The sequence below is a fragment of the Gopherus flavomarginatus genome, chromosome 11, assembly GCF_025201925.1.
Source record: "Gopherus flavomarginatus isolate rGopFla2 chromosome 11, rGopFla2.mat.asm, whole genome shotgun sequence".
Taxonomy (NCBI): domain Eukaryota; kingdom Metazoa; phylum Chordata; order Testudines; family Testudinidae; genus Gopherus; species Gopherus flavomarginatus.
Genome location: NC_066627.1, coordinates 50,639,253 through 50,660,940, shown reverse-complemented (window position 1 = coordinate 50,660,940; position 21,688 = coordinate 50,639,253). Strand labels below are relative to the sequence as shown.

General features: G+C 49.1%; 1 protein-coding gene across 3 annotated transcripts in view; it reads left to right on the top strand.

Moving 5' to 3' along the window:
- The window catches only part of BCL2L1 (BCL2 like 1), a 29,229-nt gene that overhangs the window by 3,044 nt on the left and 4,497 nt on the right, over window positions 1-21,688 (top strand). The gene's annotated exons all lie outside the window — the stretch shown is intronic.

Here is a 21,688-nt window from a genome sequence, read left to right as displayed (position 1 = left end):
CTTGGATGTTGGAGGAACCCTTTTGGCAGCCCCCATAATCCAGGCTGGCTCTTAAAGATGAAAGCCCTTGTTCCTTAGCATGTCGGACAGTGGTCGGGAACCTAGCTCAGGACTGAACCTTCCTTCCACCTTTGTTAATGCAATGACCCTAAAATGCCAGGGCTGGGCTTTGCGGCCAAGTGGGATGGATGATGATATGCTAGCTGTCCACCTCTGGAGATAAGAATTCACCTTCTGATTTGCTCACAAATAAAGTAGGCCTTCTTCCACTGGGTATCTGTCCTCCATGTAGTCTGAGAATTAAGGTGCATGGCTAAAACTGTGTAAAGAGAGCCAACCAAAACTCCTACTGCTGTATACCTGGCTCCCATCACAGTTGTTCCCCCTGCTCTCCTGAGCACCAAACTTGCGTGCCCTTTTAATGGGTTTGTGTTAACATGAGTAGGTGTGTTCCCACTGAAGTCCACAGTCTATTCTGCTCATCACTAGATGGCTTGCACTGTGGAACTTGTTAGGTTCAGGGGATTTTGCCAATGGGAGATGGTTGGCCTAGTTTATGCCTTGTTTTAACTCCTACATTCTAGTGGCTCATGTACTAGTGCTGGCTGGACAGGGGGGACATTCCAGCTACTAAAATAATGAGGAGTCCAGTGGCATCTTAAAGACTAACAGATTTATTTGAGCATAAGCTTTTGTGGGTAAAAAAAAACACTTTTTCAGCTACTGGCATTTAAGCACTGGAGTATTGTTTCCCTTGCCCATTGATGAGCTGTGGTTTTGAAAATTGTGTTCATCTTCGCAGCCACAATCAGTATCCCACCTTGAAAACTAGAGGAGACATGAGGAGGTGCTGGGGAGTATGGAGACAAGATTTTTTTTCAGCCCAGCCTTGCTCTGCACCTGCTCCTGGCACAGGTGAATTTGATCTGTCTCTTGGAGCTCAGGGAAGGCCAGCATTGGATCCAGGATAAAGTGGAGGAGTGGAGGCAGAAGGGAGGATGTGGAGCCCAGGAATGCATTTGTCCTGGGGCACTGCCTGGGGTGTGGCTACCCAAACAGATTGAATTTGGTTTCATGTTAATAACCAGGATTCTCACTGACCATCTCAGCAGGCTGTCTCTGGCCCATTAGCTCTCTGGCCTTGTAGATCACCCTAGCAGTAGCTGAATGCTGGGTTTCAACCCTCTCCTCTCCAGCTTTGTCTTTTAAAAACAGAGATTAGTCCTGGAATTGGGTGATCAACTGGAGATTTCCCAGTCTCTGTGGCCGTTGCTGCTGGTGACAATTGGGTTGTGTCCTGGAGACCTAGGCGATAATGCAATCTGATTTTGTAAATGAACTCTCTGGGAGATTTAGATTAAATCACTGATAGAAAGTCACTGGTCTCTGCTTATTGGGAATGCAATCCCCTCCCCCAGCCCAACCAAGTATCACAGTTTGTGCTTCCTTTTTGTCTGAGCACAAATTCATTGTTTGAAACAAATATTTGCTCAGCAGATTGCATGAGGGGCAGGATTCCTCTGTCTGACACACCCACTGGCTCCTGCTCTTAAGATGGCTATTAGCCATTTTTTTTTTTGCCAGAGAAGCAGCTTTGCTCTGTGCTGGTATCCCTGATTGTGATTCTAGCTGCCTTGGCTGGCTTGTATTGTTAGTTCGGCCGGCTTGCAACAATGTGGCACAGCCGTTGATGCAGGGAGGCCATGCAAATACCCATGATGCCCAAAGAGAAGGTCTGGGCTGTTTCTGTAGTTTCATCCACACTGAGAGCTGTAGAAAAGATGTAGGGTGCATCTACTGTGTAGGTCCATTACAGGGGCTTCAAACCAGACACCAGACTGGAGCTTTGATAACTTTAGTAGTGGTGCTTCTGGCCTTGTTAGCACTAGGCCTCCCACCTCCCCAGATTTCCCAATCTTGTTCCCCTTGTTCAGCTCTGCTGCTGCTAACATTGGTGCTAATGTTAATAGTGCATTACAACCCAACAGGGATGGAGGGTTATGGATATCTTCTGTTTCGCCTTCCCCCTGCTTGTAGGTGCAGAGAGAAACCATTGGCCTCTTCCTAGCTAGTTCTGCCATGAGCCTTTACCCAGTGAGTGCTCCTCCTGGCCCAATGATGGAGTAATCTCTCTGTCACTGTCCTCTTTGCACAGGATTACTGCTTACCAACGGTGTGTATGGTACATGCTGAGCAGCTATTGCCTGGCCCATTCACAAAAAATTGCCATAGCCAAGTCTGAAACAGAGGAATGCAAGTTCTGGCTGGCCTACTCCTGATATGTATCAGAATAGTTTGTTTTCTAGAGTATGGCAGCATTTCACTGCCTGCCAATTCCTGAGAGAGGGCAGGAGTAGGTCCAGACAGTCTTTTTGGGTAAGAGTTCCTGCTTTCCTGAGGCTGGTGAAAATGAAAGAGCTGCTGGGGTGCTTGGGATGGAGGGCCAGGATGCCATTATCAGAGGGAAATCCTTGCTTTTTTAGAGTGGGTGTGAATAATGCTTTTCTGAGAGCTCTGCAAAGGCTGGGAGTGATTCATCATGAATCACTCATTTACATTTCTAATAGAGATCTGGTCAGACAGTAAAGGCTGGAATTGAAGGTTCTGGCAACAAATGTGCAATTCCTTGAATAAGTGGGAACTGGAGAATATACTGCTGTTTGCTGATGCCGACTGTCCTGTCTCTTGACTGGGGCATTGAGCTTTGTCCCATTGGAGTAATTCAAACAGTTCCCTAAAGTACTGATTTCCTGGATGCTTAACATGTAAACACCAAGGAGGTATAGAAATTGAGGATGGCTCAGGGGAGTATAATGAGAAGTAATGGGCGAAGACTGAACAAAGGAAAGGTTGGGGTTCCGATTTCTCACTGGAAAGAACTATTAGTTGTATGTGATAGTGGAACAGTTTCTCAAGAAAAATAATGCCAATAGAATTATCTGAAGTCTGAAAAACTGGATGTCACTGGAAGGGGGATTCATAGATTCTAGGGCTGGAAGGGACCTCGAGAGGTAAAGTCCAGTACCCTGCCCTCATGGCAGGACCAAATACTGTCTAGACCATCCCTGATAGACATTTATCTAACCTACTCTTCAATATCTCCAGAGATGGAGATTCCACAACCTCCTTCGGCAGTTTATTCCAGTGCTTAACCACCCTGACAGTTAGGAACTTTTTCCTGATGTCCAACCTAAACCTCCCTTGCTGCAGTTTAAGCCCATTGATGCTTTTCTATCCACAGAGGCTAAGATGAACACGTTTTCTTCCTCCTCCTTATGATACCCTTTTAGATACCTGAAAACTGATATCATGTCCTCTAGAATGGACTAGATGAAGCCTCTTCCCCCTTCTTCTGACCTGCCCAACCCAAGGGAGCGCCCCAAGGGTCAGTCCTGGGGCCGGTTTTGTTCAATATCTTCATTAATGATCTGGAGGAGTGGATTGCACCCTCAGCAAGTTTGCAGATACACTAAACTGGTAAGCTGGAGGGTAGGGACAGGATACCGAGGGACCTAGACAAATTAGAGGAATGGGCCAAAAGAAACCTGATGAGGTTCAAGAAGAAGTGCAGAGTCTTGCACTGAGGACGGAAGAATCCCAGGCACTGCTACAGCCTAGGGACCGAGTGGCTAGGCAGCAGTTCTGCAGAAAAGGACGTTGGGGTTACAGTGGATGAGAAGCTGGATAGGAGTCAACAGTGTGTCCTTGTTGCCAAGAAGGCTAACAGCATTTTGGGCTGTATAAGTAGGGACATTGCAAAAAGATCAAGGAACATGATCATTCCCCTCTATTTGGCATTGGTGAGGCCTCATCTGGAGTACTGTCTGGTTTTGGGCACCACACTACAAGACGGATGTGGAAAAATTGGAAAGAGTCCAGCAGAGGGCAACAAAAATGATTAGGGGACTGGAGCACATGACTTATGAGGAGAGGCTGAGGGAACTGTAATTATTTAGTCCACAGAAGAGAAGAATGAGGGGGGAATTGATAGCTGTTTTCAACTACTTGGAAGGGGATTCTAAAGAGGATGGATCTAGACTGTTCTCAGTGGTAGCAGACGACAGAACAAGGAGTAATGGGCTCAAGTTGCAGTGGGGGAGGTTTTTATTAGGAAAAACTTTTTCTCTAGGAGGGTGGTGAAGCACTGGAATGGGTTCCCTAGGGAGGTGGTGGAATCTCCTTCCGTAGAGGTTTTTAAGGTCAGGCTTGACAGAGCCCTGGCCGGGATGATATAATTGGGGATTGGCCCTGCTTTGAGCAGGGGGTTGGACTAGATGACCTCTGAGGTTCCTTCCAACCCTGATATTCTATGAACCCAGATTTTGCCAGTTGCTGAGTGGTAGCCAGGTTGGACAGAGTCCTGCTGAGTTGCATTGCGGCAGGATGGAGTCTTATGGTGCTTTGTGGAGAAGACCCTCAAGAAAATGTGATTATGGAGAGTCCATTTTCTAATGTCATTTTTTTTTTCCGAATGATGGGAAATGACACAGACACTCGTCATGACAGGCAAGTTGTGCTCTGCATACACCCTCTGCTTTCAGAGAGAAAATGTGAGACTTTGCATCTCACCCTTCAGGCAGACTGTTTGCTCCTCTTCATGTCTACTCCTATGATTTCTGTTCCACTGTGGGGATTGGGAATAACCATGTTGAGGCATTCATCTCGCCCTCTTAGAGATGGCTGGGGTGGACTCAGTGGTACAGTTTGTGACTGCACTGTGTGCAGATGCTAAATCCATGCTTAGGTTGGATGAGCAAACTAGATGTGCTCTCAAGCCCTCCTATCCTGGTATGCTAATCTCTGTTCCTAGCATGTAGGACTCCCATTGCCATCTAAGGGAGTTTGTGTCTTTAATTATGTCCATTTAGACCTTTTGGTTTGGGCAGCGAGAGGTTCACTGGCTGATTAGACAGCTTGGATAACCAAGATTTGGTGTGTAGTTAACACTGTGAGATTAAGCATTGATTCAGATAGGTATATTGCATGTTTAAAAGAGCTTTATAGAATCCACTACATTTTTCAAGGAAATGCAGCTCTCTCTGGGTGGAATGTAGTCGTTTAACACACAGCAACACTGTACCACAGCTCGAAGACATGGAATGAAGACTAGGTGTTTGTGATGAGCACGGTATAAATACCAGGATAGAAGAATACAGTATTCTTATTAAGTTACAAGGGAAATCCATGTGGGCCAAATACAATTATGCAGACTGGACTGTGGCTAGCATACCAAAATTAATACTCCGACTCTTATATAGAAGTGACATGGGATCTTTAATGGCCATAAGTTGTCAGTATGACATCTTGGACAAAGGATGGTATCTCCAGGTGCACAGTCAGCTTTGACAGTGAAGTGGTCTCTAATTGTAAGGCTCCTGCATTATCAGGCAACTGGCTTTTCCTATTTTCTTTCCTCCTCCTGTCTTCTAAACAAATATCCCACCTATTCATCTACTCTGCGTGCTATCTAGGGCTGGGGAAAGATGTCTCTCTAGGCATCACCTGCCTGGGTTAAATAAATATTTTTCTGAACACCAGATGGTTCTCTTCTCTCCCAGCTGAAGCCCTGAAGATTCTGTCTTCTTTCCGTCAGATTCAGTCTCACTGTCACACTTGTGTGGAGCAGGGAGGGTATATCCAGGCACTCCCTGCAATCATGCTGATCCGTTTCCCCAGAAGATTGACTCAGTATCAGGTGGAGAGGCAGGGTGGCTAGTTGCAGATAGGGGCGGTCTGAACAATGGGATTGTTTGAGATCTCTGCTCAGTGTGCAGACCTTTGGCATCTTCTCAAACTGATTCGGAGCTGGGAGACTTTTCTGTACAGCTCTTCAGGAAATGCCATTGGAATGACTTCCATTGCTGCTTCCTGTCCCAGCCCAGCAGCAGAATTCCTGCCTGCTAAAAAGTGAAAGATGGAAAGAAATCTTTGCAGACTTTCACTCTTCACCCCACTTCCTCAGTTTTTGCCTCTCTTCTCTCCCTGTCTTTGTCCTATGTGGTGTCTCTCTCTGTGTTGTGCAATTTGATTACATTTTTTGAAAGTCTGTCATCAAAGCAGGAATCTGCATGTCAGAACTCCTGATCTCTCACCCCCTTGTTCTATCACTGATAACACTTCCCTACCTTGCAGGGTGGACTGTGAGAATTCATGTTTGTAAAGTTCTCTGAGATCCTGGGATTCAAAAAACAAAGTACTTTAAAAATACCCCAAGATGCATTTCCGAACTATTTTTCACTGTTACCGATTCTCAGATGCTCTCGTTAACTTTAGTTCCCCCGATCTGCTGGTGTTGTTTGAGATTGGAGTTCAGGCCCTGACTGTGAGCTGCCCTGGGTCTTTGCATGTTTGTGCTATTGAGATGCCTTGCCCGACCCAGCCAGAGGGGTTGGGAATGGTGAGCCCTCGCTCACCCTGTGGAAATTGCTGCTTTTTATGCATGTGCCTGACATGTATGGCCACACCTCGTTTTTGGGTTCCTGACTGGATGTCAGAAACTACATAAGTCTCCCTTTATATAATTTGAATGGAAACACACACAGCAGGTCCTCGGCGGGAGTGTGCTGGAGGCTCAGTGGTGATGTGATGTTTCAGGGCCTTTGCAGCTCTTCTTTCCTCCCCTCCTCCCTCCTCCCCTCACATTTTGTTGAGTGAAAGTTGGAGGAACGTTGTGGGAATAGAGTCCCTTTCTGAGAGAACCAGGAGCACTTCTCTAGGACAAATAACTATTTCCCTAGCAACTACCAAGCCTGACCAGTCCTGGGAGAAACTGGATTGGCGGGGTTGGGGTGGGGACGCTCATCTGAGAACCTTAACGATATCTGATAACAAAAGTGGGAGCCATCCCTGATTGATGCTGGTTGTTTCTGAGACAACAGCAGAATTGCTAGGCCGAGATGTCTCCCCCCCCTTTGTGATGATCTGTATACTGACGGCAGTAGGAGCTATAACTGCCATTGGCATCCTCCAGAGCATGCCTCAGTGGCCATCTCTCTGCTGAGTGGTGCTCTCCTCTCCTGCTGCCCCTCCTGGCAGGGCTGCTGCTCCTGGAAAACCCATTGTTCCAAAGTGGCTAAAGAGTACCATTGGTAACAGGGAAGGAAGCATTTTGGTCCCTCACAGACATTGCCCTGGTTGGGATGGGACCTGGGATTGTCTGTTTAGCGTTCCTCTCCAAGGCCAGATTTCTTATCTCTGAATGTTCCCAGAACTCCCTGGTCCTATCTGTGCTGTGCCAGTGACAATGACAGTCTATTGGCACGAGACCTTCTCAAGCTTAGTTACTGATTGCCCTTTGGTGTGCACTTAAAGGGGAGCCCCTGTCGCTGGGCCTGCGATAGCTCTCTCCACTTCACAGCATCAGGCCTGTCCGTTTGTTTCTAAAGAAGGAAGCATGGCCTCGTCTGAACGCACAGGGCAGCTTCGGTTGTGTCCTCTGGGGCAGTGTTCGTTGTTGCAGCGTTCAGGTGGGGGGATAAGGTTACAGTTTGCCACACAAGCAAAACAGCCCAAGCTGACTGGAGGGCAGAACCGTTAACAGATGGCTCCAGCTGGGGGTTACTGGGGAGCAGGTGTGGGTTTCGTGACAGGAAAATTTGAAGAGACATGTTGAGTTTGAATTCAGGAGGCCTGTAAGGTTGTGTGCCTTCTGCCACAACTCGCATGCTGGCGAGCTGGGTGACCTAGTTATGGTGCAGAAAACTGCTTGCTTTGTTTTTTATTTTTAGGCATTTCACTTATTTTTATTCTTGCGCTTATTTTAGATAGAGCGCAAATAGAGGAGCTCACCAGTGCTGGGAAGGGCAGCCTCCAGGCGGAAACACCCAGCACAGCTCCTCCATGCAGCCAGCATCTTTACATCCGCACGTGTTTTCTCCCAGGCACATGCTCACGTGTACTGATCTACTGCTGTCTCTTAGGATCCCATTAATGGGGACCCAGAAGCCCTCGGTGCTGGTGCCTGCCTCTAGGGGAGGGAGGGAGGAGTGGATGGAATTCAAAGGCCTCTTTGGAGTTTTAACCAGAGAAGTTTCTGCTGCCTCTGGGATTAATTGAATGCGGTGGTTGTTTTCCCCCTTTTAAGGGAGCGGAGAGTTGAATGAACATGGAGTTAATCTACTCTTCTGATTTCAGTGAGCTTTATACCCTGTGCAGTAACTTGCAGCCTCTTTGGGCTGCTCTGTAACAGGGAGTTCCGAAGGAGGTCAGCATGCAGCCAGAGCTTCTGAAGCAGGATTCTGTCCTGTTGTAAACTGTGCATGAAGGGATGGCTATGTATAGCGTACTGTGAGGTGCCTTGCCCGTGACAAAAGCGGCAGGTGCAGGCTGGGTTGGCTTGTTGGTTGGAAATAGAATCGTATGCTTGGGCTGAAGAGGGGAACGGACAGAACTGTCTGTTTGACAGCACAGGTGTCTGAGCACCTGGAGGCCCTTGACTGAGTGAGGAGAAAGGAGGGAAAAGAATAAAAGATCTTTCCTCCCCCCCCCCCCCCCGCTGATGTCGATACCAGTGCAGTCCTTCACCTGAAGCCAAGAGCTCCGCACTAAACAGAGCAAAGGTGAGGGAAGCACAGGAGTCTCAACACCCAGCCACACGTTGGAGCGAGCTGCCAGGTTCACCATTGTGTGCACTGGAGCTAGAATAAGGGTTTGTTTGACTGCTGCACCCTGGGACTGGTCAGTGCAGAGAGGAGGGGAAGGGTAGGACAGCTTCCACTCAGATGGTTCCTGCCCTTTCTGGACCATTTCACTGGTGTTTTGGACATGATCTTGGTCCCACTCAGAAGTCCATGGGAGTTTTGCCATTGGCTTCAGTGGGAGCGGGTTAATGGCATTCTGCTGGCAGGAAAGCTGTGGTGACGCTGTTGTCTCAGGCAGTGACTAGCTGTGCTGGTTAGGAAATGGAGGCTGTATACAGATGGTCATGAGTAGCCCTCAAGTGAAGCCCCAGCTTTGTGTATTGAGGGCATCCGATCTGAACTCCTATAAACCTGTGGCCATAAGCACATGGTTATGCTTATTCCATCCTGAAATCATGTGGCTCACCAATAGCTTATTGGATGAAACAATTATTTGCTTCCAGTGTGTGACTAAGGCCCAGAGTAGAGCGCTCCAAAGCAGCTTTCTCCTGCTGCAGTAGTTTGCCTTGCATATGTTAGGGAAGTACGACCTATTTGGCTCCCTCTCCTGTTGGTCAGGAGGTTTCTTGCTAAGTGACTTCATGGGCTGAATCCCTTGAGATTTCACATGAATTAAGAGGAACTAAATGAGTGCATCTCCCTCCCCTTCTCCAGCTCCATCCCAGGGGGGTGTTTGGAGGAGGAGCTCTGCTCAAAGGATCCCTGGGACTTACCCAAGAGAGAAGGGCTGAGACAGTCTATTTAAAATCAGAGTGGGTCTGTGTGTGGAAGGAGGAGTGGGTCCTGATTTCTTGTCTGTTTGGACCATTTTCCCAAGGCATGTTTTCTGTGGGGGAGCGTGTTCTTGCACCCAGCCTCTCAGTCTAGGGGGAGATGCCTACGAAATGACAAGATTGCACTCTGGTCACAGGCTTGAGAGCACTGTAGGGCACACCCCAGCTCTGGCTCCAGAGAATGAGGAATGTGGACGTGGTGTCAGGGTCCAGTGAAGCCCAAAAGTGGTGTCTTTGCAAAAGCTGCCTCCTTGCAGAAACTGTTGCCTCATACCCAGTTCTACAAGGATACAGGAACTTTCTTAATGCTTGGGGGTGAAGAGTGTGACTGGGTGAAAATGCAGCTCAGTTCCTCTCCTTGGGCACCACATACTGAAGGCATGGTCTCCCCCAAAAGTAGATGCTTGTGTTACATAGCAGCCTCACTAGGCACACAGCCATTGCACTGTTTTCTAGGCTTCAGATAGCTCTGACACGAGAGACACGGAGTCTTCCTGCTGCCCCTAACGTGCCTCTCTCACCACAGGCCAGCAGACTGGTCTGCCCTGTTGGGGCTCAGACACCATCTGTCCAGTGGGGAGAAGCCGCATAGAGACTGTTTTCCAAAAGGTATTAAATGGGTTAGTCCAAGGAAATGCAATCCCATTCCCAGCAGGTGCTAATCTCCTGAGTGGATCTGGCTCGACCTACGTGTTCCTCACTGTGCTTTTGTATTATGGCTTCATGGCTCCCAGCTCTCCCTCTTCTCTGTGTTCCTGATACTGGTTCTGGTCTGTGGCTCAGCCCAGATGATTCTGAGGGAATAACTTTCACTGATGAAAGTTGGATGCAAGTAGATTAGTCATTGATGCCAGCTCTTGTTTTGCTGCACATTAATGTTTCATCTGATAGCTGATTGCCTCGCAATAGAGTGAACACTTCTGTCCTCTCCAGTCTCTTCTGAAGTGCCCAGAACAGGCTGCAGCTTTCTGGATAACCCCTCTAACACGTTGGGAAATGCTGAAATTGCTGGTGAGCACTTGTCATCTCCGAGTGGTGCAAGCGCATTGTAGTTTCTGTGAAGCTGGTGATGAAACCAGTTTGACAAGCGTCCCTGGCAGCAGGGTTAGGAATGGAATGTGCTAGTGACTGTTTGTCTCTGCTTCGCGGAGTACTGGCTTTGGCTGTAGTGTGCACTGAACTCTGGAGGTTTATTGTACTTCCCACTCCAGTACCCAGTCTGGCTGGAGCCCTTCCGCAAACTGGGACAGCCTGTGTGCCTTACCTAATGCTTGTGTCCTGCTGTGTGTGAGTGGGGGTCGAGGGGGAGAATGGCAGAGGTTTTATCTCTACACAGCCCTGGGTCACAACATCCTGGCATTTGACAGTGATTGCTGAGAACTCAGGGTTCACATCACCCAGAATTCCCTGCTATTGTAATTGAAATTAACCAGCTGCTTCCATGTAGGTCAGTCGTTTGCATAACAGTTAAAACTGAGTCCCTGAAGCATTTGCACCTGCAGAGTCTGCTTGTATCTCCCCCCACTCGCCATGGAAGCTGGCAGTGAGTTACTGACAAAGCACTTGAAAGAATACTAGGGGCAGAACAGCAAAGCCGCATGTGAGGGGCAGCTCTGGAGAGGGGTTGAGGCCTGTTCTCTGATGTCAAATCTGACGTGGGATGTGGCGGGGCAGTGGGGGAGAGGTGGTCTATTTTCTGAAATATTTGGATTGCAAGGGTGGTGCTGTGCGCCGATGGCAATATAACCGCTTGGACGTTGCTGCTGCCTGACACTCAGGTCCCGGCTTTGAGGGATGTCTGAGCAGCCATACAACATGCAGGGAGGGGGCTTGTGGGGTTTGCAGCCTGTCATCCGGTTCCGTGGTGGAGAGAGATGGAGCAGCGGACCTCTGGGCTCTCTTGGGCTCTAGTAGTCACGTGGGGACCCGCTGAGCTGTGTTTACAGGATTCTAGCAGCAGCCTTTGGGAATACTCCTGTTTTCAGTTTTTCTGATAGTGCTTTTCTCCATTGAGCTTCATCTGCAGGTTTGTACATGCCAGTCCCGCGTGGTGAGTTGAGTAAAAGGCAGCTGTTGTTCCTGGGCTTTGCTGGAACCAGGGTGTTTCCTATTCCACACCTCGTCTTGCTCATTTCTGTATGAAACTATTCCCAAATGCACATTAATCCAAATTCTAATGGCAGTTGCTAGCTGGTGGCTGGGGTGCATCATAGGTATTTTAGCAGTAACACAGCTGCTGTTATAGTTACAGTCACAGGTATACTAGAAACACAGAGAGCTTCTTTTGAGGGGAACAGTGTCCTCTGGCTAAACACCAGCAGTTGGGAGTCAAGAGCCCAGGATTGTGTTCCCAACTCTGCCACAGACTGGCATATGACTCTGGGCTGGTCACTTAAACTGCTTCGTGCCTCAGTTTTCCCATCTGGGATAATAGTGCTCCACATCATAGGATGGTTTTGAGAGCTGACTAATATTTAGACAGTGCTTTGAGACTCTTGAATGAACAGCCTGGTGTATTTGCTGAACTGTTTGGGGTGTTTCTCTCTAATGGTACATGGCTCTTTCCCAAGCAGATCTTATTGGGGTGGCAGAGAGAGCCATGTGCGTGGTGGTCACTCCGCTGTGTGTTTACTCACTGGGTTGGGCTATAAATAAGCTCCTGTTTTACAGGCTTGGGCTGTAAATAAGCAGGCGTGGCAGTGCCATTGCTAGGTGGAAGGTGTGGCCCTCGGGCTGATCTGTTGCCTGTTTCCTCCACATGGAATGTTCTGTGTGAAAGGCCATTGAATTTTTTTTCTGAACCCTGCCCAAGCTGGCTTGCAAAGGACCAAGCTCCGTCCCTGTCATCTGCTCACACTTCCACTCCTATAGGAGGGACTCCTCTGCTGTCAAAGAACCAAGTGACCCATTCACATGCTGGCGCACTTCAGCCATGCCACACCAAGGAATCTTTCTTGGTACCCAAACCCCTTCATTCCCCTACTAACTGCCCTGCTCTCCTCTGTACCCCAGCCATGGTTCAGACAATATGCTGCTTCCCAGAGACTAGACAGGGATTATCCCCTACATCTGCTTCCCTCATCTGTCCTCATGGATCACTGCTACTCGCTGAATCCTGCTTGTACCTTGAAAAAGGAACTTGCTCTGCTTCACTTGCCTCGAACTTGGCCCTGTTCCCGATTTCACTATAGAGAGTGCAACTGATTTCCTTCCCACCTGTCTAGTGTTAGCATTTCAGATAGTTACCTAGACACAAGAGAATGAAACTCACCCAGCTAACAGGGTTGGTACTACCGATACATTTAAAGCTCTAGTTCCCATCAGTCTCCAGATAGGGATGTGAATGCCAGTGTCCTGGCCAAATTTCAAATCTGATAGATTATTGTTATCTACCGAGATACCTCCTTCACACCCAGTTGACATTGCTGGCACTGTTTAAACATCTGCTGCATCTCACCCCAGAGGTGGCTGCATTTTAGGGTGGGTGAAGTGATTGGTAACTGCCTGCTTTACACATTTAAACAGATATGCAAAGTGTTGTGGGACCTTCAGGATGCCAAGGTCAGTGCAGGTGTAGGGGGGAATGAGGATCCTGGTTGGGTGGCGGATGGAGCGGAGTACGAGCTGTGAATCTGATTCTGTGCATGTACAATGTCTTCTGACCAGCGGGGAGGGTGGGGGTGGCAAAAACAAAGAGAGAGATGCTGAACTGCACTGCTGAACCAGTGGATGGTTCCTGGATGACTTGGAAGTGAGGTGATACCTCACTAGCTATTGGCATAAGTGCTTCTGTTATATTTCACTATCACCTACTGCCCCATCCTTGTTAGTGTATCTGTTGACTTGGGGTTGGGGGAGGGGGGGAAGGAGGGAATGTGTGAAGTGCAGAGAGGGCCTATTGTAAAACAATCTACCCTTGGGAGGATGGGGTAAGCCAATACAGATTGTCTGTGATCCTCTTTGTAACGTGCTGTTGCTATCAGAGAGTCATCGTTTGAGCAACTCAGGAATTCTAAACATTTCCTCTCAGATAAAGGTGACTGGGGGAGGCTAGAAATATCTGGACATGTCTGGACTAGTCTGAGATCCAGAACAGGGGGCTGAAGAGGTTGAAACTAACACTTGGGGGGCTAGATCTCAGGTATAAGGGAAGCAAGGCCTTGAGTTAGTGCATGAACTGAAAGGTAACCAGGAGACCTGCACTTGGCTAGTCTCCAGTGTGTCCACCAAATCCTGAGCTAAAGCAGCCTTGTCCCTTCGTCCTGCCTGCCCCCAGTCTGGGCTTGCTGAGTCTGGGAACCGAGCATTGGGTGGGGGCAGAGCCCCATGCAGAGTGGCTGGATGGAGAGCATTAGTGACTTCCACAGAGTTCACTGGCTTCTCCAGGCATGTCGACATGGAAAGGGACGGGGGCCACTCTGCTGTGTGGCCCTCAGTGCCCTGCCAGCTACATGTTGTCCAGTTCTGGAGGAAGAGGAGGGTTGCTCCATGCTCCTCCTCTGTTGTCCCTCCCTGCCTGTAGTGCCTGATAGCTCCATGTATTCACCAGATGCCATTTATCTCTTGCTCAGCAAACACTTTCTTTTCTTAGAAATAAGCGCTTCAAAACAAGTCAAGTTCCAAGAAGAATTCTAATGATTTCCACAAGCTCTCAGACAGATGCTATCAAAACTAGAAACAAAATGCCAGGCCAGCCTGCTTGCCCTATCGGCGCTCTGCCAAGCCAGCCTGCTTCATCTCTCGTGCCCTAGCGAAGGCCCTTCGTTCTGCTGGGTGACCGCTCCCTATAGCAGTTCTGTTTGCTTGGTGTCTATGCAGCTGCACAGTGTCTTGTGGGGGAAGGGCCTTTGGTTTTATTACCAAGTGGAAAGACTTAGTTCTTAGTTTCTTTGTGACAGTTTTTGGTGCTATGATGAGATTGTGTCTAAATCCCTTAGTGCTGAAATCTATGCAAATATGGCAGCTTGTCAGTTACCAAGGCGTGCTACCACTCTGCCTGACAACACCCCCCCCCCCTTCCTGGAAGCCTTATTAGAGCAGGGCAAGGGGGTACTTGGGGACTGTTTAGGGGGAACAAGGATTTTCCCCCTTATTTAGCATTGGGCTCAATAAAGGAATCTCCACAGTCTTGATTCTCTCTCTTTGCCCCTGCCCCCCAACATAACAATATTGGTCACCCTAGAAACAAAGGTCTGGCAGTTTCCTGAGAGGATGTGGAGACAGCAGCATCTGGGGGAGCGGCGGGAGGGAGGGAAAGGGTTCTAGTGCACCTGACCAGGGCCAGAGATCGTGCCTTTGTCTCTTTTCTTCCCTGTTGTCTTGTGAGGCAGCCCCAGCTGCGAACTGGCAGATCAGGGAGCTGTTGGGCTGTGAGTCTACAGAATGACTGCGTGGACCCTTCTGAATAAACACTATGTTACCAGGGCCATTGGTGGGGAGGAGGGTGAGGCGATATATGCACTCAGCATGGAGGCTGGGGAGTGGCAGGGTTATGCATATCCACACAGCATGGCTGTTTGCAGTGGGAGGAGCTTATGCATTCCTGCCCAGCATCCTGCTGGGGAATCATTAACTAGCCCTTCCTTGGGAGCAAAGTGCTTCCCCTGACCCTGTAGCCCAAAGTGTTCTGGATGCAACTGCCAACACATTGAGGGCTCGGTTTCTCTGTTATCACAAACCACATGCTCACCTTCCCGCTCCCACCTGTAAATAGGGAGGACGTTGGAAATATACAAGAATCCTGACCTCTTTCTCTCTGGGCAGGATTCTTACATCAGTGGCCTGTCCCCTCCCCACAGCAATGGCGCAGAGGATACAATATAACAGGTCTGCAGTGCCAAAAGGAGCTGGTAGCCCTAAAGTGAAACCTATCGGCCTTCTGTGTTCCTCTTAATGGATGGGAATTATAGACACACACATCTGGTACTTCTTCCCCAGCAGAACGGTGAAGAATAAGGCTGGCATGGTAGGGCACATGGTATAAGTTAGCAGGAGTCTGTGCTGCCCTAGGGTCCTCTAATATTTCATTGCATTAGAGCGTGTTTTGCAATCAGTAGGTCATGGCCCCTAGGGGGACAAGAAAGGCGAACAGGAGACTCCACTCCCAAGGGGTTGAAAACTTTATAACAATCTCAGGTTAAACTATTCCCTATCAGCCTCTATAGGGGTTTATTGTTATCACTAAAAGCAGCAAAGAGTCCTGTGGCACCTTATAGACTAACTAGACTTCGTCGGATCTATTCACCCACGAAAGCTCATGCTCCAATACGTCTGTTAGTCTATAACAGGGGTAGGCAACCTATGGCATGTGTGCCGAAGGCGGCATGCGAGCTGATTTTTCAGTGGCACTCACATTGCCCGGGTCCTGGCCACCAGTCTGGGGGGCTCTGCATTTTAATTGCATTTTAAATGAAGCTTCTTAAACATAAAACAATAGTTTAGTTCTATATTATAGACTTATAGAAAGAGACCTTCTAAAAATGTTACAATGTATTACTGGCATGCAAAACCTTAAATTAGAGTGAATAAATGAAGACTCGGCACAGAACTTCTGAAAGGTTGCCGACCCCGGTCTATAGGGTGCCACAGGACTCTTTGCTGCTTTTACAGAGCCAGACTAGCACGGCCATCCCTCTGATACTTGTTATCACTGTTACATTCACTGTAGAAATCAGAGTAAAAACATGTAAGGGGGTTGTGAAAAGCTTGACTTGGGAAGAGGTTCGCCAACCTGATCCAGCTGTGAAACAGCAGTAGTGTGTATCTGAGGCTGCAGCCAGAGACCCTCTGACACCTGGATCTGGGCCCTGTCCAGCTGGCTGTAGTATGAACTACTTGTTAGGTGCTTTGAAGCACAATATAAACAGGAATGAATTTGTCCTCACTAAGACACCTGGGAGGTAAAATGATCCCTGTTTTACAGGAGGAAATTGAGGCAGAGAGGATAAGCAATTTGCTTCAGGCCACAGCAAGAATTGGTGTTGCTTGGGATTTTACATGACCTCCATCTGTTCCAAATAGGCCATTGAAAAACTTGCTTTTGAAATTGCACGTTTATCAATCTCTGCAGCAGGCTCGTGTGGCAGCCCACAAAAGGGAGGGTCTGTGACAAATGAGACAGGCTTCAGGCCAAATTCAGTCCTGGGGCAAGCAGGTGCAAAGCCCCGGGGCCTCTGAAAATCCCCAAATCCCTGCTTACTCCAGGCTGGAATTTGGTCATTGGTTAAAACAGCAAGGTGTGGAGGGATGGGTGCTCTGCAAGGAGCTGTGATGGAGGGACAGGATTTGAGGATGTTTCACATCTTCTAAGTAATGGGAGGAAGTGAGCTGCATTTTCTATGACTTATGGGGAGGAGCCAGTTTAAAAGCAGTTGGCTGAGCTACTTGTCAATCACAGCAGTAGCTTAGGAACTGAAACCCACGTCGCTGACCATGGCAACAGTCACAGCTTGTCTCTTGGTGTCTTGTCTGGATGGTAATGGGGACATTGCCAGGTGTTCCATGCAGTTCCTTGGCACAGCTGCTGGAGTCAGGAGAACCCTCTAGAGGCTCAGGCAGCAGGAGGGGATTTAGCAGAGAGCTGCCGCCTGTCTGATTTCTGTGCATCGCACAATAAGGCGTGACACAGACACAGGGTCACTCCAAGCTTATCTGTGCTGTTCCAGACTGGATGACTTACTGCAGCCTTCTTTATTCAGGAGAAAAACCTGCTAGGAAAAATGGCAGTCTGAATATAATACATACCCTGCTCCTGTGGGGGAAGAAAAGGGCCCTCAGCCCGGGTCAGGTTCGTCCAGGACACAGAGCTTCTCATGGAGTGCTCTGGGAGAAAAGTAGTGTCTGGGGCCCATCAGTTGCTGGTGGGGCGGGGAAATGCTTGGTTGGAAGCTCTCATTACCGTTTGTTGTTGTATTGATTTCCATTTGCTGGCCCTCCTTGGTCTCCAGTCCTGTGCAGTGTGATTTGTGCATAGCAGGGGAGCAGGCCTGTTTACTTACCCAGTGAGCTAGAAGAACAAAGCTTGCCTCAGATTTGCTCTGCTCTCTGGAATGCTGTTGGGAAATGTTTGCAAGGCCGGTTCCTGCTTTAATCTGACCGACAGGCATGCTTGATAAACCTCAGGGCTGCCGGGGGTAAAGTTCTTCTGTAGTCTGGCTGCGTACTGAACTTGGACCCCTCGTTCCATGAGAGCCAGGATTGCTGTGGATTAGAGCTCTGATGGACAGCCGTGCCGTTTACCTGGGGCAGGTATATACCTTCTGCAGCAGGAGTTTCTTGTCTCCCCATCCCTCCCCAGGGTCAGAGTTGTGCTTAATAGTAAGGTATTTAAACAAAAGCCTTGTGAATGCCCATTGCTCCTGTTGACTCCAGTGGGAATTCTGCACTTGGCATGGGGTACCCAAATTTGGCCTACATTGTGTTGCTGTATCTGGAAGAACCTCTTGCAGCTGCAGCGCAGCCCTATCCCTGTGGGTGGGGTCGGTGCTCTGTTCATGGAACTCTTTGGGGTGGGGCTTATTTTGGAGATTTGGAGTATCTCAGTAGGTGGGAAGGAGTTGGTGTCCTGGGTGAGTCAGCAGGGCTGCTGATGTTTCCATGTGCTTTGGACCCAGATGATCAGCAAACTCCCCAGCCCTGGAAAGGCATCTTCTCGAGGTCCTGACCAGACTCCGGCTCTCTGACCCTTCCAAGGAACCAGCTCGGGAGGGTATGGCCTACCTCGGTCATTCTCAGATCTCAGGCCAGGCTCTGCTGGTTCAAGGTTCTGCTGGGTGGTTGGGCGTGCAGTCAGGGCCTGCTCTCTAGCCAGACTGAGCATCTCACCGAGGAGATGCCATGTCTGTCTTCAAGCTGCCTTCCTGCAGTGACTATTGGAAATGTCACTTAAGGCCGAGACCCCTGCTCTGTGCATTGCTCTCAACTCCATGCAGCCCTAGGTCTAGCCTATGTCTTCAGGGGGCGCTAAGATGGGTAGGATGTCTACCCAGCTCAGGGAATGAGCCTCCCGGCCCCGCTGGGCAGACCTGTGCTAGTGCGAGACCCTCTAGCCTTCCAGAACCACTGCACACAGTGCTTTGAAGTTGTGCTTGGGTGGTGCTCAGGCTGGGTAGACTAGCAAGGGGAGGGCTCCAGAGCCTGCAAAGGGGAGGGTGGGGTAGGAGCTCTTGTTGCCGGGGCTAGGGGAAGAGGGTGGATCCTGCCACTAGTGGTGCAGGAGTAATGCAGTTGAGCGGGTGTGGTTATGGTGACAGTGCTTGTCCCGTAGGGTGTGAGCATCCCCCCCAGATCCAAGCTACTGTGTCCTTTTGCCCTCTCCCCTGACTACCTTCCCAGCTGCTCCCCACACTGTCCCCCTCTGATTCTGTCCTGTCCCTTCTCTCTGTCATGGGAGGGGAAGTTGGGCTCCAGTGGCCTCCTGTGCTGGCACGCTTTAAATCTACGTATATTTCAACATTCAGATGGGGGGTGGGAACCTGCCATCTGTTGGCAGGAGGTGCAGGGCTGGGAGGAACCAGACAGAACCCTGAGTGGCTGCATTCCTGGTAGATGCCTCAGATTGCCCTGTGCCCTGAAACTCCAAGGATCTTGTCCCAGAACACCCAGCTTTCCAGAAACGACTCGTGGAGCTTGATAATGCTGAATGCAGGGCCCTGTTGTGAGGACGCTCGCTGCCAGAAGGGCCGGTGTGTCCCACTGGGCGCTAGCTGTGGGTGGGAGGAGAGGAGTGGGCACAGAGCAGACACTAACAGACATGTGGTGTTTGTTCTTAGAGTAACCATAGAAAATTGGGCTCCAGTCATGGAACAGTTTGCCCAGTCCAGCCTCCCCAGCAAACAAAGCTCAGCTGTCTCCCTGCTGCCCCCGCCCCTCTTCCTGAGTTCAGCACGCTGTGTGCTTGTGGTGCGCCTCCTGTCCTGCTCTCGTGGTGTTCTCCCCTCCCTGACACACGCTTCTCTCATGACTGGTCCTGTGCTTTCCTTTGCCCTCTTTACACACAGTTCAGAGTGGGGTGCGCAGGGCTTCTGTGTCCATTCGGTGCCCCTGCCTGAAGAAGGCTGATGTACGTGGGGCCTGCTGCAGGAACACAGATGCTAGTCTCCCGCCTCTTCTCTCCCACACCCTCGGCTGCGGCAAAACTCCTGATGCCTGTTGGGTACTGACAGTGACAGGCAGTCTGTGGCAGGTCCCCAAGATATTGTTGGTGGGTGGGAGGCTGTAATGGGTAGTTCACTGATCTCAGAGGGCACGGTGCACCTGGTGGAAGGGGTAAATGCCTGCAGGTGAAAGTGACTGCAGGCCTGGCAGCTGGGCAGAGTAGCTGCAATTGGTGCTTATTCTGTGGAGGAAACTGAAGTGCCTTGTGCCCCACTAGCGGGGACTAATCTGTGGAGGAGCCATTGAGGCTGGGGGAGCTGACCCATCCTTCCCCTTCGAAGGGCCAGGGCTCTCTGCCGTTAGGCAGCCTCCATGTGCCCACGCTACAGTTTGGGGACCTGATCCGATGGCTGTTTAGGGCTCCGCCCTTGATCTCTCACAGAGAGTTCTGCCCCACACTTCCCAGGGAGGAGAGCTCAAACCAGAAATAAGCCAACAGGAAGATGGCAGCTCAGCTGCTGAGCACTGAATTGGTTCCATGTACACTGAAGAGAGAGAGCATTCCCACTGCAGTTACACAGTGCTTCCCTTTCAGAACCTGTTCTAGCCACTTTAACCTGGAACATTAAAACATTAAATATGTTTTATACTGTAAAGATTAAACACGTGTAACAATCCAGCCAACCTTTGGCAGAAACGGCAAGTGTTAATGTAAAATGCACACGTCCCTAGCGGTGGCAGCCCGAGAGCTGCTGGTGCCAAGATGGGAGAGCAGAGGCTCTGCAGAATATGGGCAAAGTCTGCACCCATAGAATCATAGCACAGGAAGGGACCTCGAGAGGTCATCTAATCCAGTCCCCTGCGCTCATGGCAGGACTAAGTATTATCTAGACCATCCCTGACAGGTGTTTGTCCAACCTGCTCTTAAAAATCCCCAATAATGGAGATTCCACAACCTGCCTAGGCAATTTATTCCAGTGCTTAATCACTCAGACAGGAAGTTTTTCCTAATGTTCAGCCTAAACTGCCCTTGCTGCAATTTAAGCCCATTGCTGCTTGTCCTGTCCTCAGAGGTTAAGAACAACAATTTTTCTCCCTCCTCCTTGTAACAACCTGTTATGTACTTGAAAACTTGTCATGTCCCCTCTCAGTCTTCTCTTCTCCAGACTAAACAAACCCACATTTTTCAATCTTCCCTCATAGGTCATGTTTTCTAGACCTTTCATCATTTTTATTGCTCTTCTCTGGATTCTCTCCAATTTGTCCACATCCTTCCTGAAATGTGGCACCCAGAACTGGGCACAATACTCAGTTGAGACCTAATCAGCGCAGAGTAGAGCGGAAGAATTACTTCTCATGTCTTGCTTACAATACTCCTGCTAATACGTCCCAGAATGATGATTTTTTGCAACAGCATAACACTGTTGACTCTTATTTAGCTTGTGACCCCCAATCTCTCTCCGCACTGATCCTTCCTAGGCAGTCATTTCCCATTTTGTATGTGTGCAACTGATTGTTCCTTCCAAAGTGGAGTTCTCTGCATTTGTCCTTATTGAATTTCATCCTACTGACTTGAGACCATTTCTCCAGGTTGTCCAGATCATTTTGAATTATAATCCTATCCTTCAAAGCACTTGCAACCCCTCCCAGCTTGGAATCATCTGCAAACTTTATAAGTATATTCTCTATGCCATTAGCTAAATTATTGATGAAGATATTGAACTGAACCGGACCTAGAACTGATCCCTGTGGGATCCCACTTGTTATGCCTTCTAGCATGACTGTGAACCACTGATAACTACTCTCTGGGAATGGTTTTCCAACCAGTTTTGCACCCACCTTATAGTAGCTCCATCTAGGACGGTTGTATTTCCCTAGTTTATTTATGAGAAGATCTTGTGAGACAGTATCAAAAGCTTTACTAAAGTCAGGCTATACCACATCTACTGCTTCCTCCCGTCCACAAGGCTTGTTACCCTGTCAAAGAAAGCTGTCAGGTTGGTTTGACACGATTTGTTCTTGACAAATCCATGCTGACTGTTATTTATCACCTTATTATCTTCTAGGTGTTTGCAAGTTGATTGCTTAAATGATTTGCTCCATTATCTTTCCGGGTACAGAAATTAAGCTGACTGGTCTTTAATCCCCTGGGTTGGCCTTTTTTCCTTTTTATAGATCTGC